The 13,971-nt window shown below is 40.9% G+C and overlaps 1 protein-coding gene across 3 annotated transcripts in view; it reads right to left on the reverse strand.

The window, feature by feature from the left end:
• The window catches only part of PLXNB2 (plexin B2), a 249,565-nt gene that overhangs the window by 232,758 nt on the left and 2,836 nt on the right, over positions 1 to 13,971 (reverse strand). For 2 of the 3 annotated variants that reach the window (XM_072331736.1, XM_072331754.1), the window contains exon 2: positions 8,595 to 8,697. The gene's annotated coding sequence lies outside the window, so the exon portion shown is untranslated. The remainder of the gene's footprint in view (positions 1 to 8,594; positions 8,698 to 13,971) is intronic. The other variant, XM_072331745.1, reaches the window with a different exon arrangement.

A 13,971-nucleotide genomic window follows, 5' to 3' on the forward strand; every position in this document is an offset into this window, starting at 1 on the left:
GGCTCTTACAGGATAAGCAATGCTCTGACCTGAAGCCAGATCCATTTCTGAACAGAGCACACACAGGCTACATAGAAATGGTGTTTAAGGGAATGAAAAGAAGCCATGAAACCATCAGCGGCCAAAGGTCTTTAAACCCTGTAATTTGTGCCATGAAGAGAGATTACAGCCCATCTGTCCCAGCTACAGCACAAAGGAATTCAGAGTTACTCGTGCTCCCCTTCCCCGCCTCTCCCAGCCCCCTGCCTAGGCAATATGTAAAACCAACATACACAATTATGTACCTAACTTGTTTGTGTGACCTGCCAATTCACCATCTCTGCTGTCCTTGCAGAAGCCTGAGCATTATGCTTGGAAAATAATACATTATATAAATAATTCCCTGAAGTCTGCCATGACACATGCTTTCCCCAAGTTTTAGTCTGTGCTGATGGCACCAAATGCTCCAGCACTAAGATTTATTTTCCTGCCTGGAGATAGTGCTGTAAGAACATGGAAAAAACATATCCATGCACACTAACAGTAAACTCTTGCACAAAGTATTGAGGTGATTCTGCCAAATTAAAGAGGCTATAATATATTTTTAAACGCCTCAGTTTAAACACCCTCTCAGAACATTACTCACAACAGGGTTTTAAATACCTATTCTTTGACTTTACAAACATGATATCTGCCTACCCTTCATTTTTGCTCCATTTTAGTTCAAATTAGGTAATATTTACCAAATCCACTTGGTATTTTATTAGGCTCTGCAGAGGTTGTGAAGACCCTCAGGGCACTGCAACTAACCCACACATTACCCGCATGAGGGACGGGACAACACACACCCCCAGATCCCTCAGAAGTGAGGAAGGAAAAGCTTGAGCTGGATCTCCCAGAGAGCAAAACTTGCTGTCCCAATGGGCAGCACACTTCAGTCCTCAGTCCTGGAACCCATCTCATCTTCTGGGGGCTGTGAGTGTGGGGTGGGAATGTGGATTTCTATTTTGAAACAGCACACAGCTCAGCCTGTCACTTCCCATTGTAAGAATTTCTTATTCTGACAACAACGGCACAACTTGACCAAAAAGCTTATAGCAGCAAGACCACACTGAGTCCTGAACAAAGAAAAACATGCTTAAAACTTCTCAACTAGTATCACTGGGGTGCACGCAGACAATGAGCGGATTTAAGAAGCTTTTCTATGTTCTGCTTCTTCTCCTATAGGATGGCTAAAATCCAGAGCAAAATTATTTCGCAAACAAACCAGAAATAAAAACAAATCAACGTTCCCCACACCAGTATCTCCCCAAAGACACCAAGAAATAATTCATTTTTGTGGTTCCAAACAAAGGCGGGCAAGAAGAAAGCAGACAGCTTTAGAAGTGCTGGGAATAGGCACTGTCAGAGGAAAGGGGCATCAGGCACCCAGCGCCCGCCATGCTCCCATCTCAGCCTCGTGCCAACCAGGTGACTTGAAACGCCCGGGGTCCAGGTTTGCACATCAGCAGAGTGGGGATAATAGCAGGTCTTTCCATCACAGGGGTGTTACAAAGATCAATTAGTTAATGTCTGAAAAGCGCTTTGAAGATATAGCAGGTGGTGAGCATTATTATGCAAATAATGTGACTTAAGAAAATCACAAGTGCTGGATTAATACTAATCCCTTTGATATTTAAAAGACACCATTTTTCATATTTTAAAGCAGCATGAATCTATGCTATACATTTCCACTAGTGCTGTAACAACAAATTTCAACCTTTTCTTCTTGCACAGCTTAATACATAAAACTCTTCTGGAGACATCTTTACAAAATCCGATCTTGATTCAGAGCAGGAGATAGTGGCAGAAATTATGCATGTTGATGAACTGGATAACTAAATCCTATGCAGGAATATTTCTCAGAGGATAGTGTGTCACAGGCCTAACTTGCTGTAACAAACATTGCAGGGGCTTTCAGATTTAGGGCTTTTTTTGGAAGCATTCTAATTTCACGCATAGAAGCATTTGTAAAACAATATAGCTGCTGTATAATTATGCCCTGTTACGTGGTGGAAAGAAGGGAGGAAAAGAGAAGGATATGGTTCTTTCACTTCTTCAAAGGATGTATTTTTATTTGTACTGAAAAAGAAAACAAAACAAAACAAACAAACAAAAGCAAAAACCAACCAACCAACCTCCTCCCCCCCACCCCCCAAGAAAAAGAAACCCACAAAACAAATACCAACACCCTAATGTCTCATAACCTCATTTGGTTTTGTGCTTCAGATGCAAAGATTTGCAAGGGCCTCCCAGGCGATGAGACCTGGCAGCATCTGCTCCAGCACTCAGCAAACATCTGCACAGCCCCTCCTGCACAAGGTGTGTGCAGGGAGGGGGTGGTGGCCCCAGGACATCCCACAAATCCAGCTCACATTTCCACTGCAGAATGAAACCAGAGACAGGCAAGTGCAAGGAAGCACAGGAGTTGAGACCAGAGACAAGAGATGGGATCAGGACAAAAATGTATCTGAGCAGTGATGTAAGAAACCAAGGAGAGAGTGGAGGCAAAGAAAGACATCCCCCTGCTTTCCAACCTTGCATTTGAAAGCACTTCTCTCTTTGAAAGCAAAACATGATTGCCAGTGCAGAGAACTCCCCAGTGCGATAAGGACTTGCATTGCCACCCCCCCCCCCCTTCCCTGAGGAAACCGGTTTCTCGTCTCCTGTACAGTAAAATTTAGTGCAAACCAGCTGGTGTGTTCTGTCTAGAAATCTGCAGAATATTGCAGCGATTAAAACCAGCTTAATACTAACCCTCTTTGGAATGCACGCCTGAAATTGATATTAATGAAGCAAGATCAGATATTAATATTCTGTACAGCAGGTTCCTCAAGCTGTGCTGCAGCACCAAATCAAATCTTTTCCCAAGTTGACATCCAAAATACAAACAGAGCATGGCAGTTGGTATCGACATGGGAGGAAGCAGCAGGAGTGTTTTAAAAGTTTAGAAGCTCTGAAGTTTGCAGTTATAGGAAGCTCAGCTTCTTTTCCTACTGCCTTTCCCAAGCAGCAATATTAATGGCTATTCAATGCAATAATAGGATCTGAACTATTCACTTCAGTGTTGTTGTTGTTTTTTTAATCTCCCAGTCAATATTAAAAGCATTTGGTAATCTTTAGGAGGAAGGAATGATTTTGCATTCTAGGAACAGCGAGATGTTTGCAGAGCTACAAAAGAACACCGGCGAACAATTTACTTTGCATGCCTCTGCTTATAATTGATGTTGTGATATTGTATTTTAAACGGACCTGATTCTACAGGTACACCATTTAATTTTATTACACAAGCACACACTCAGTGTAATCTCAGTGGATTCTCATCAGCCAGAGTCACGCTATTTAAATACAGTATAGGTCCAAACCACCACCTGAGGGTCATTCTTCAGCCAGGAGACTCTTGAGAATTTCTGACCACAAAGGTCTGAGGACCAGTGATTTCTACTGCTGGGTCTGCCAACACTGAGCAGTAAATCTACACTTCTGACCCTGGGCAAGTAAGAATAGACCTGCCCTTCACTTCAGTCTCCTGTAAAAGAGCAGCAACTTCTCCCTCTGGACAAGATCCAACAGGCCACCTGCTGCAGGACAGCACACAGCCCAAGTGGAAGGAGAAGGCAGTGGTGTGCTTCTTTCATCATCACAGACAGTCAAAAGCTGAAGGAGAAAGTGAATTTCTCCCTTGAGTACCCCCAGCCTGGTTGAGCACGCACACAGGTTTGGTGTCCTCATCTCTACACTCTAGTTAACTCATCTTTTCTGAACATTGGACAGTTCATCCCTTGAGGGAAGTAATCTTATTTCTCTGTAAATAGCAATGCAGTTTGAGATATATTGGTCCATCTTATTGAAGATCACAGATATTTATAATAAAGACTAGAAATCATAAGCATTTTCAAGACTTTTGCATGTACAACCTCCTCATACCAAGGTGGAATAAAACAAACAAACAAAAAACAAAACACTACCAACTTGGATGTCACCTATAAGATTTGTCTTCAGACTATACAGAAAAGCAGCTGCTGCAATTGCACAGAGAAGCAGATAAGACTCTGTCTTCCCATCTGATAATGAAGCCTTTCAAAACAGCCAAAACAGAGGGCAACAGACCTGGCTACCTACCTGGTTAGCTTCACACAAGGTAAGCTGTGCAGGTACAGGCTGTCTCATTGAGTACTGATTCCTCAGCAAATGGGCAGAGAATGGGATCTGGCATGTACTGAAGAGATTACTCTGACAGAATGGAGCTCAACCATAAAACTTCCGGATTGCTCATCTCCTGGGTTTGGTAACATCTGCATCATATTTGCATTGTATTTATCTGGATAGCCTTAACCTCATTAAGGATTCACAGGTAAAAAAAGCAAATGCTGCATCAAATCTCACAAAGCAGCATCTGCTTCTTGGGGGACAGACTAAGCAGAAGGCTGCATCGTGTCCTAATTTCTCTTAGGTTTGTAAAGCAGACAGTCATGATTTCATTCAGAAAAAAAAATATATATATGCCAGTTGAGCTGAAGCTTATTTGAACTAAATAGCAAGAAATGTTACTGTGTGGTGTGGAATGCTTGACCTCGTGCTTTATTGAAGCATAGCTATTTAAAAAGAAATCCTTGCAAGAGCACATCATCCTCACCTCGTGGCTCATAGATATCCATATGACTGAAAAACATACTCTAATTGTAATCTTTCCTCTCCCTTCAGGTAAACATAAAAGCTTAACATTAAATCTGTACTAAAAAAACGAATAAATCAGCTCATACATTGTAGTGACTACAAGTACAGCCAGATGAGGCCCTTGCAGCTGAGCTCACTGCTCTGCATTTGGCACGAGCACAACTGAAATATTCCAGAAGAAGACAGAATTGCTGCATTCTTTCAGATGTTTTGAGTTAATGTTTATGGCACTCAAGGAATTTAACAAAAAAAACCAGCAAGCCAACCTTCAGTGAGTTTCAAAATCTTTACTCAGGAAACATGATGGGAAAGTTTTCACACGCCAAAACATACTTCCCTTCAAAAACACATCAATTGTAATTATGTTGTATATTATATATAATTACATACTGTTTACCCATGTATATAGTACAGATCCTATTTCTGAAAAAGAGTGCACTCCATGTATATAGCTACTTTCCTAAAGGGGCCAGAAACCCATGAAGGAGAAATAGTAGGGGTTACTGCAATAGAGCCATTTGAAGCACGCCAAGGGAGTAAAGTCGCTAATGAAGAGCCTTCTTTTGGGACAAATGCCTCCATCTTTCCATGGGTGAGCTTGAATTGAAGTCATGTTTGTGCTCGTGGCCTCATTAGATTATAACTCAATTGTTGACTTGAATTCTTGTAAGCCTTATACACAAGGGACTTGCCCTCTCTCATTTGGAGGGTATCACATAATGGATATTTATCTATAGAGATATGCCATCTCCTCGTAGCCGAGCCTCGGGGTCAATAACCTCAGCTCTAGTTTTCACATTTAACAAATTTTCCTATTGCTCAATTGGCAGAGGCTGTTCGATACCAAGGCTGGAGCTAAGAAGATTAAGTGTTAACCATTTCTTTGTCAGCTTTTTACAGACGCATCCTTTTTAAAGTCAATTTAAAAATATATGTATTTTCTCCCTTTTAGAATAGTTTTAAAATTCATTATTAATACCTCCTCCTTGCATTAAAACAGCTGGAGGGCAGAGCTTGGCTGTGCACATACATATCCTATAACAGGCATCACGCCCTGTGAGTGCTGCGTCTATGCCATCCCAGCAAAAAGAGATACAGTTTTTAAATCAAACAAACACAGAAATTCTTTTAAGTTACCTCCAAGAGCCTAAGAGGGCTACGAATGCTCATATTTCATCAAAATCTGCTTCAAAATCATGTTTTATTTATTTCTTTATATTTATTTCCCTTCACTTCATCCTTGATATTTTGACTTTCTTTCACTGCAGCAAGCAATGAAACAGCTCTACATTCAATACATGAACTGGGGAGATTTTCAAAAGCCTCACATTTTAGAAGGTTTTCCTAAAGTTTCCCAAAGAAGAATATGAATCACCTGTGCAATGGCTCCATTCATTAAAAGGCAATTTGGTGTAACAATTCCATGCTCTCACTTTACTCATACTTTAAAAAGAGCCAAGAGACATCCAGGGATGCTTTGTAGCAGGAGGGGAGGTTGGAAACTAATTTTCCAAGTGCTCTGTTTACTTTGCATACCTTGTGGGCAAAAATTGGCAAGAAGCAACTGGAAGTTGTTTGCTTTGAAATTATCACCCCATTTACAAGATTCAAGAGCAAAGTCTTCTTAAAGGAGGTAAGAAGGAAAAGGAAATGACTACATGCATGGTTAGCACTACACTACTAGCACAGCCCATGTGCTGCTAGTGCACAGGAGGTCATCAGCTAAAAAAGAAAACCATTTGGCACTGAGAAAGTTGGCCTATTCTCACACTCCACCACAAAGTGCATATAGACACCATGCTTAGAGCATCTTTTGAGAATAAAAGACCTAGCAAGGTTCATGCAAAATGACTGTATTCAATTTAAAGCCACCTCATATTACTCCCAATGGAAATGAACCACACAAGGGCACTGCTGTTATTGAATACACAAACTCAACACCCAAACTTTGTTCATAAAAGCCTCCCCTTCCCTGACTAATAGGGCCACCCAGAAGGGGGTGAGCAGGAAAGGATGAGAGAGACAGACACCACCATGGCTTGATAAGTACAAAGAATTTGGCAAAAATATCAGTTAAAGTGAGTCTTGAATAGTCTTTTCCTCCCAGCCCCCTTCCTCTCCCCCCCCTTCCCCCCCCCTTTTTTTTTTAAACCCTTTCAGCGTCTCAATCCAAAACTGTAAGGGCGCATGTTTTGGTGTGGCCATGCTGTAAAACACATCACAGTTGCAATCAGGCTTTTAAAATAACTTCTTTCAAATCCACAAAATAGCTACATGTGATACAGTTTAATGCCAGATCAGCTCTTCTGTCGTGGTTGCGGAACCAAGCAGTTACCGGCCACTGATGGTGGGAACAACTCACAGGAGAGTTGCCACCAATGCCTCCATATCACTGACTGATGGTCTATGCATGCTGCTAACCCACTTGGTACAGGGCAAGCCGTGGGCACCCTTGTGGGTACAGAGGGCTTAAAGTAGAAGTGCCTTGCAGAAGTCTCTGCTCAAGCCAGGAAATCTGGGTATGTAGATCTCCTTTTGCATAGGGACAAGGAACAGGACAGATAACAAAACCAGCAGGCCTTCATCCTTCCTGGTCGAGAAAGAACACTGGCATCCATTTGCCGTACTTACATATTAAGACAAAATACTCATATTAAACTGGATTTTTCATCTTGGGATTCTGCAAAAATCCTCAAAAAGCATCAATGAAAAAAAGATTAAAAAAAATCAGATTAACTGAAATTATCTGCTAAGTGCAAAACAAAACCAAAAGCCATAGTGTCACCAGTCAAGAAACCTACAAGACTCCACCACATACAGCAGATCATATAAATGGTGCTCTGGCACCAAAAGCAGCTACACACAAAGCAGCCCAGACTTTGTGTATGCTAGCAAACAGGCCTGTTTGGTCTGGCAAATGCTATTAGCACATTGCAGGAGTTTTGGAGGGAGACACAGCAGCAAACAACACAACCTTGTCACATTAATGTACGTGAAAGATGTGGGTAAAATAGGAAAGAGGGAGGGAAGGGATGCAGGCATGTAACCACAAATTTACAGCCTCTTCTCCTAACAAGCTTAGTAATAATGTACAGAAAAGTCCTCATGGCTGCTTCATGAAAAAGCTCCAAACTTCTGATGCTGCTAAATTCTCCTCTGATATCAGAGCTCTCATTCAAGTATAATTCAAGTAGACTAATTATGCCACAGACAACAGAAAACACAGGCTGCCTCTTCAGATTATCAGTAGGAGAAAATAGCGTGAAGAGTTTAGTTTCAAGGATGCTGTTTACATTTCTAAAATGTACTTATTTATTTCACAGGCCCGAGGATCAAAATGAACAGATAATGACTAATTGCTACAACTGGGAAAAGTAAATTGGGAAGTTCTCACCAAGCACACCTGTACACAATAATTTGAAGAGCAGCAGTACAAGCAGTGCAGATTGTCAAAGTGCAATTAGACAAGTGGAAAGTGCTGCTCTGAGTAACTGAGATACTATGTTTTGATAACTAAGTTACCTTGGAGATGACTCACGAAAAGTTGCTTAGTGTCATTTTACACTACAGGTCCAGACGGTATAAAAGTATGCATAAAAATCACTATGAAATCAAAGAGCATCAATCAGAAATGTAAAGTAAATACGTTTTCCTGGCAGATTATTAAACTTAATTTGAGGTTGCATTTCCACCTAAAGCCAAAGCAAATAAACCTCCTTATGGCCATCTCTTCTCTTGACGCACCCAACCAACCACAATGCTGAGCTCTACAAGAGGACCTCCCCTTCCTCAAGTGAGCAACACACCACTTGAGAAGGAGAAAGAGGGGTTAAAAAAACAAAACAAAACAACCAAAACAAAATCAAAAAACATCAATCCAAGTAAATCCTTAAGCCCACCTGAGCAGCACGACCACCACGAGCGAGAGGGAGCTCCAGTGCCTCAGGCTTCTGTGCAAATAGCTGCCAGGACAAAGCGCCTTTTGACGTGTACTTGTTCCTGCTGAGAGAGACGAAGAAAAGATGCTTTAGTTAAAATACAAGACAAGAGGCTGGACAACATGCACAGCTGAAAAGAAATCACCTGCTCCATGAGTTTCTTAGTATCCTTCTTAGTACTCTAAGCAAAACAACAACAACATTTTGTAACTGGCATTTCAAGAAAACGAGGAATTTTCCAACATGTCATTTGTATAAATGCAATAGGGGGTAGAGTAAGGCAGGTGAAATCTATTGATTTCATGCTAAATTCAGCAAGTGAAGGCTTAACAATGTGTCAACAAACATCAAATCAACCAGATTTTAAGAACAGAATATAAAAAATACATGCCAAATAGATTAAAAAGCAGTTAAATGAAAGATCTCAGAGTTGTCATTGCTGAATAACATCACAATGCAACTATAATACTCCTTGTGCAATTCAGAGACTGGAATTATGCTCTATATCACTTATTAGTTTTATTGGCTGCCTGGAAATAAGCACATCCTCGGCAATAAAATTAATGGATTACATGGTTTAGTAGCATGGTAAATAACAATAGAAAGGATATCACACAGAGTTATCTCAATAATTTGTCAAGCTGAGCTCATTCCAGCCAAAACACTCTTAAGACATCTGAATGCAGAAGTATCTATCTAGTAATAAGGAATGCAAGTAGGTTTGCAAATCAGTGGACCATGAAGTTAAGAAGGAAACCACAAAGGATAAAGAAATCCTCATAGACACATAACCAAGCATCACACTGGGAGCACCTGTTGTTATTAAAGAGGCAATTGTGGTCAATGGATGCCAAGATACAAAAATAAATAGAAACACTGGACTGGGTAGGACAATACATAGCAATAATGAGCAACATGGAAGCACTAACCCAGTCCCATGGCTAATGCTAAAAAAAGGAGATGAAAATGATGTTGAACAGCAAACCCAGAATGATGTTACTCTGCATTTTCACTAGTGCTACTGAACAGTGCATCAAATGCACAACGGACTGTGAAATGCCTGCAGACCATCACAGCAAAATGTCAAAAGAAGAGACCATCTGTTAATGAACATTAAAGGCATCTCCCTGCAGTAAGTAAAAGCATACCAGGTCATGCAGTTGCCAACGTAAGGAAAATCTTTTGGGTTTTCATCTCAACAGTTTGGGTAGGCAGGAGGAGGCAATGCCTGGAGCACACAGCTCACGTTCTCACTCACAGAGTCCTCTTTGCAGCTGTAGAGTCAGGGATTATTGAAAAACTTCTTATGAGTACTTGCAAGGACACTTTGTGTCTGAGTTACAGCCACCGAGATTCAACCTGTATCTTCATGTAGCACATTCGGGAGGAAAAAAAAAAACAAAAACCAAGAAGCAACCAGGTTTGGTTGGTTTCCTAGGTTTGCAGCTTGCACTCTGCAGAGCTCTGCTTCTGCCTTGTGATCACCTCTAGCACTTACACGGGCTGTCAGTGAATTAGGAGGAGAAAAGTTTCCATTGCATGTGAATCAAAATTGCATGCAAAATCGCCACTCACCAGCTAACCCAGATCCCATCCAACCTGGCCTTGAGCACCTCCAGAGATGGGGCACCCACAGCTTCTCTGGACAATTAGTTCCCAGTGCCTCACCACTCTGACTAAAAAGTTTGTCCCTAATGTCTAACTTAAATCTCCCCTCTTTCAATTTAAAGCCATTCCCCCTCTCCTTTCAGACCATGTAAAAGGGTGCTCTCCTTCCTGTTTAGAAGCCTCCTTCAAGTACTGGAAGGCTTCAACGAGGACTCACCACATCCTTTTCTTCTCCATGCTGAACAAACCCAGCTCCCTCATCCTTTCTTCCTAGGAGAGGTAATCCAGCCCTCTGGTCATCTTTGTGGCCCTCCTCTGGACCCACACCAGCACCTCTATGTCTTTCCTGAAGAGGTTAAATAATTGCCTCTTTTTTTTTTTTGCCATAAAATTCAACAGGCCCACTGCTAAGTTTCAACCAATTTGTCTCATATTGATTAAATGAAGAAAACACCCAAGTTCAAAATGTCACACCAACATATTAATGAATGACACATAAACAATCCCCTCATGTATTTAAGAGAGATACAGCATATCTTGGACTTTCAGTTGCAGTGAAGGCAACAGGAATCATTAGAGAGAAACAACTGACTAAATAACTATGACAAGCTGAAGGAAACTGTGCCCTATTACTGTGAGCCAGGTGTTACATATCTTCTGCCATGTATGCCTAGTGATGTCTAAGAAAAAGCTGACTAAATTTTCCTTTCTGATTCTGATAGGGAGAGATATCCATTCTGATAGAGAGAACTCTGGGTGATCTCACCTTGCATTACTGTGGCACTTGTTTTACCAGATCAATGTACTTCATTTTCTCTGTCCTTAACTTTCTTGTTGTAGATGAAGACACATGAATAATAATTATTTTCCTACATAGATTAAATAATTGGTCCCTCCTCAATTCTAAATAGCAACACAACTAGGAATGCAAGTGCTACATCTTCTTTACATACAAGTGAATTACAGGTGCATACATCTGTCAGGAAGTGGTACTGTCTCTTCTTAAGCTACATAGAAGCCACAGGGAAAAAAAGATGTGAGGAGCATATTCCAGGAATTTCTATATATTTAAAACACGTCCAGTTAGTATAGCTAGAAGGTTAAGCTTGAAATGTGAGACTATTCCTATGTCACTTCTCTAGGAGACCTGTGAGACTCAGCTATCACCCTAATGATCTCTAGACACAGGAAGATTACTGTTGGGTTTATAGGAGTTCCCTTCAAACTGAGCCGACATGTAGAACTAACCCAGCTTATCTAGAAAGAAGCTAGCCACATCTATTCAGCAATAAGCAACAACTTATCTTTTTCTAAACAAATGCAAGTTCCGTAACAATTAAGCTTAAGTGCTAAAAATTACATGGATTTTATTTAAAAAAAATAAAATTGAAGTCAAGTTGATAATTGACAGTTCCTGTGTACTTCATCTAGCAGAACACTCTTGATGGGTCTATAAAGACAAGAAGGACAGCTTGAATGACAAAGTTTCTCCACTTCTTTCTGGTTTGTTGTAGGATCGAGGATTTAATACACTTCTAACAGAAAGAAAGAGATGACATATCTGCAGCATAAAGAAAGTGACTGCTGCTGCCAAGCAACACAAAATCCATTCACTGCAAATGACCAAAAAGCCTCTGCTCTTTACTTGTGGCCCTAAATTAGCAATACCAGTTACTGAGAAAAGCCAGCAAAACAGTAGAAATAAGGCTATAATTAGATAACCAGCTTTCTGAAAACACGCTTTGAATGAATAAAGCAAAATTCCTATTTGCAGTTCTTTCCAGCACTGCCATACTGTTTGTCCATGGTCAGGAGGTGGAATACTCCATATGCAGCATCAGTCCAGGAAAGCAGAAGCTCGACAGCTAACCACAGAGGTGGAAGACAGTCAGAAGTACCTTGTAAGGTGCCGGGTGAACTCTGTCCTCTGGCAACTGCCAGGGAACTCAGCACGGAGCTAATCATCAAGCTGCCCCGGCGCCAGCACTGGCTCACGGAAGCTAGATTTCAAAGAGAAACCAAACAACCCAAGGAGCACGTGGTGGTGACCACAGCTGTGCTGACACACTCCCAGGGTTGAACTCCACCTCGCACTGCAGCAGCCTGCACCTGGCTGACTAAGCAGAGGTTGCTTGGCTTTGGCGGTTTTAACTGTTGTTGCTGATCTTTGTTAGGTATGGACATTTCAGGGAGTTATAAGTCTTCCCTTCACCATCCAAAACAGAAAGAAGCTTAAAGAGATCCAAAAGCTATCTATTCCTAAAGAGACAGAAATCAGGAAATGCTCAGTTTTAACAGATAACCATGAACTACCACCTGCCTAAGGACAAGTCCCAACCCTCCAGTGCTAGGCAAGCACATGTCCTCAACCTCCTCCATTCACCTGCTTCTTTAGAGCCTCCCCCGGGGAACAGACTCCATAGCCTCATTCTAAAGACAAATCTAAGCAATTTTCTGGACTGTTAGGGAGCTTCTCTGTAACTGTAAGCCGCTGATGGGTACATAAATGACCCTCAACTTCATTTCCTTATTTCCACTTTGCCTATGCAAGTTTTGACCAAACAAGGAGTAGGAGGTTAAAGTACGTACTGTCTAAATATTACACTCCTTAAAGAGATACCCTCTAAATACCTCACTCAGGTTATGTGTGGTGCTTTTGTTTGTTTGTTTGTTTTTAACGAGAATTAAGAGCCTACTATCAAATCCAAGCTGGCCCCATATTTAAACAAAACTCTTGAAGTTAGAGTTGACTAATTCTAGTTGCACCTGGCTTTATTATAACTAATGATGGCTGTATGTCTTTTTTTAATTCTACTGGAAACCATCTAAACAGAAGAGGACCCCCCATAACCTGGAGATCCCACAGAGATTGAGATACCCTGCAAGAAAGGGCAAAATAGAAATCCACTACTGAGTCGAAAAGACAAAGGTAAAAAAAGTAGAAGGAATGCTTCATTAGAGTTGTTTGTTTACTTAATTCAATTTTCAGTTGTTTAGACTCTCATCTCACTAAGAGGTGCTAACTTTACTTAAAGAAGGACCCACAGTTTTTATTTGCATAAATCAAGCACATTTAATGAAGTGCACATTAGCTCCTCATCACGTTGGTTCTGATGAGGAACTGCATAAGCGACAATGCCAAGCTATTTTGGGGAGTATTCATTATACGTCTACAGAACAGTCTGACTGGAGGAAAGTGAGAACAAAATGATAGTAAAAGAACAGCAGCAATTACTTTTCTAGCAGTTAACGTTGCCATTAACTGCTTACTGGCAAGAGTCTAAAGTTGCAAACCCTAATTTAAGCTTGTTACTTTAATTTTACAGTTGTAATTCAATAGTCAGAATGTGGCACTGCTGTAATAAATATCTTCATTCAGTGCTTCGCATGATGAACATTTTAAAAGCAAATGCAACATCTCAAAATCCAGGTGTTACAGAAATATAAATGATTAATATCATGTCATCATTAAAAAAATACATGTGTACTAACAACTTAAAAGCAAGCCAGAATTCAAACATGTTAGCAACAAGTCACTGGTATTTTTGTTATTCACAGGCATTCATGAAGACTGTCACAGACTGTCTTGCGTTGGAAGGGACCTCAAAGATTATCGAGCTCCAATCCCCAAGAGATCTCCCTTCAAATGTACATCTGTATTTGGGGAGCTTATGCACCCATGGCAAACAACCCCCACTTTTGGAAAGCTATTTAAAGCCCGTATGCCACT

This window comes from Excalfactoria chinensis, chromosome 1 (genome assembly GCF_039878825.1).
Source record: "Excalfactoria chinensis isolate bCotChi1 chromosome 1, bCotChi1.hap2, whole genome shotgun sequence".
NCBI classification, from domain to species: domain Eukaryota; kingdom Metazoa; phylum Chordata; class Aves; order Galliformes; family Phasianidae; genus Excalfactoria; species Excalfactoria chinensis.